This window comes from Periplaneta americana, unplaced genomic scaffold (assembly GCF_040183065.1).
Source record: "Periplaneta americana isolate PAMFEO1 unplaced genomic scaffold, P.americana_PAMFEO1_priV1 scaffold_20, whole genome shotgun sequence".
In the NCBI taxonomy this organism is placed as follows: Eukaryota; Metazoa; Arthropoda; class Insecta; order Blattodea; family Blattidae; genus Periplaneta; species Periplaneta americana.
In genome coordinates, this window is record NW_027185501.1 from 1,555,577 (window position 1) to 1,559,275 (window position 3,699).

Genomic DNA, 3,699 nt, shown 5'->3' on the forward strand with positions numbered 1-3,699 from the left:
GTGGTGCCGGCAAAGAGAAATTCAATCTCCTTCACAGTTACAACAAGAATCCTGTACTTACTACAGAGTTGACTTATCCTTCAAAACAGATGCCTATCAATGGAAAAAAAATGGGAACATGCTTAAGGTGAAAAAGTACATATATTCCAGCTGAGTATACGGAGTTTTACGATCAACTTCAGGAAAGGCCAAGACAAGGAGGAAATGAAGTTCAAAATGATCTGGAGGACTAAAAACAAACAAACAAACAAAAACAATCTATCTTCTATCCAGATTTTCATTAGAGTTCATTCTTGTTCTAAATAAAATACAGCTATACAGGATGATTCACGAGATTTACCATCCTTTACAGACCTTATTTCCGAAGACATTCTAAGCAAAAAATATTATATAAACATGGGTCCTATTCTCAATATTTACAGAGTTACGTCTCGTTATTGGAACGCATTGCTGTGAAGGCGTGATCTTGGTCAGCGTGCAGTCAGCAGCCAGAGCGAGCGCTACGAAAATCAAAAATAGCCGTATGCAGTGACGTAGCGCGACGAGTGCCGTTTACAAGCGTGCGGCGACATTTTTTAAAATGTGTTGCAAACTCTCTAAGAATGTAAATTAGGATGCAAAATTGAACTGCAAATAATTAAGTCGGTGGAAATGGTGTTATTTGTAATAATTGTTGTGATAAGTGCGTTAGAATAATGTAATTTTTTAGTTGAAAATAGAAAAAGATGTCTGTACGAAACAACTAAGGACTTCACAGCACATTTTTAGCTTCACAAAACTTGCCAATTAGAGAAATAATACTTCTAAATGGTTCATTCTCTATTTGTATTATTCTTTTACCTTCAAACTAAAGGAAATCGTATTTTACAAACAAATTTAAATTAGTGTAGCTCTGAAAATATTGAGAATAGGAACTATATTATATGACTTTTTTTGTTCAAAATGTCTTCAGAAATAACCCCCGTAAAGGACGGTAAATCCTTGTGAATCACCCTGAATAATATGAAAATAGTACGCATAAGTGTTCTCATTCATTGTATATTGGTGCATTAAACAATTTATGTAATTAGAACATTATTTGCTAAAAATATATTTTATTAATTTGTAAAATGTGGACGTTCATTGTAAAAAGGTCATGAGTCATTGATTTTGAAAATGTGTTTTATACCAAACAAAAAAATGTAAATGAAAAATGTATAATGCAATATTTTCCACGATAACGCTTTAATCAATGACAGTCGTATGAGAATTAAATATTAGGTAGTTTTTGCTGTAGGTAGTTTTTTCTTTCTCCTGTAAAATTTCAGTTTCTTGACTCATGACCTTTTTGAAATGACCGATTCATGTTGTTTTCAAGTTCACTTTTTGTGCCACTAGTTCCACTTGACAGTTCTTTCTGTACTTGTCCCACTTTCCCATTGCAATTATATAAAATGTTAATATCACAATACGCAGTGTGAAAAGGGACATAACGACCTCCTGTTTATAGTCTTGTAAATAATTACAATAGAAAATAATAAATAACTTTTAATTGAAGATGCTTTATCAGCTGCGATGGTTATCTAGCATCTGATTGAGATGAAGGTGATAATGCCAGCGAAATGAGTGCAAGTCCAGCGCCGAAAGCTACCCAGCTTTTGCTCTTATTGGGTTGAGAGAAAACCCCGCAAAAAATTTCAAACAGTTAACTTGTCACAAACAGGATTTGAACCCGGGACCTCTAGTTTCAAGGTCAGACATGCTACTCACTATTGCTGTAAATGACACTGATACCGACACAGAAAATAGCTACAAATCATCAAATTGTTCTTGCTTAAACCCAGGAATTAATTATTAATTGAACGTAAGTTGCAGCTTGCATTGCATCTAGTCTACGCACTGCAGTGACGAAGTGGGGATGGGGAAGCCCCTCCGAATGCACGTGCAGTTTAACATACGTGATGGTTCACGTGAATTTCAATTATCGTATAAGTTATTAGAAGAAATCAGTGATTTAGAAATCAAAAACACTTGTCATGTCAAATATAAACTCAAAGAAAAAGATATTATTTAAAAAAAAATAAATGACAGAAGTTTTCATCCGCCCAAATTTCGCTCGCCAAAATTTCTAGTAGCCCAAAAATTCGCAAATCGCCTCACCTCTGAAGCAAAAATTAGTTGCAAACAGGGTTTCGGAGTAGCCCAATCCGCGACTTTTCGTCCAATCTGGCAAGACGTTCAGTCTTTGTGACCAAGAAACTGATTTCCATGAGGAGAGTGGTTTTCCATTCTAAAGCCTTCGGGTCCCTCCTTAACCAGCCTAGGGGAGGGGGGGATAGGTAGTCGTATTTAATGTATATATGTAAGCACGCTTATGTGCGTTTGTGAATTGTGATATTTTCCAGTAGTTTATTACAAAGCATGTTTACACGTTACATTAGCATTTATTCAGGTATTACTCGACCAAGGCGAGTGGAGCCGTGGGGGTAATGTGAACTATCGCGATGCGGTATCACCACAGTCTATATATGCAGTCACGAAGCTCAATACTTACTAAATATGCAAAAATCGACAGTTGAAATATGCATCCATAGATAGTTGCTATCCACCAGGATCGCTACTATCGCCTCATCATAAATCCTTTCCCCATCAGACGATAAAATGTATTATACTTTCGATATGGTATTCTTTTGAAAAAATTAACCACCTTCCTTCCACTATTGAAATACGAAATACATAAGGTTTATATATTATTTTCATATAATATATATTATATTTTATAAACTCATCTTCCTGGATCTTTCGGAAGAAGGATAGACCTAACTCTAACCTCTTTTTCTTACAATATTTATAGTACCACAAACATCTCCTTGTCCCATATTATTATTCAAATTATTGCATTTTAGCCCTCATTTCACAGTTTACACAACTTTTCACAACAATACGAACTACAGCACAGTCAATGCCTTTTCGATCTAGACCAGGCCATAATGTATGTTCGGGTTTTCTATTTCAGTGTATGTAGCTCAGTGAAATATAATAACTTTATTGCGTATCATAGCTAAGTTTTATTTACTGTAATTTGTCCATAAGTTCCGTTTACTTCTTGTTGCATAATATGTTGGAGAAATAATTACAAAACTGTGTTCTTTTCATGTGAAGAGAATTTTACGTGTTAACATAATCTGTTGGCATCAACATTTTAAGTTGAGAATGGAAACTATTTTCAGGTTTAATAAAAAAGAATTTATATTATGACTTTAATTTAGCACTTCTACCTTCCTTAAATGTAGACAGAAAATTTACCATACCACTCCTATGAAATTAGTGTACGTACGATTGCTACTTCGTCTCTTAGGTAGTAGACAAATACAATAATTCAATACTCAATTGTAGTATTAGAATACAGACAAATAGAATGTGACGAGTGTCATACATGACATTATGCTTAATTATAATACATAATTGCGAATATAGGAATATAAGTTAAATATAGTAAACATAACCTATAATTTCCGTATGACATAATATACATACAGTATGGTGAGAAGATATATAAATTAGTAAGAATGTAGTGGCAGGGCATTGGAGACCACTAAAATTAGACAGAAAGGGGCAACTGGTACAGTAAACATAACCTATAATTTCAACATATCTAAATATTCGTGCGGTGCAACTGAAAATTATTGAATAGTGCATAAATGAATGTACAAGAATTTC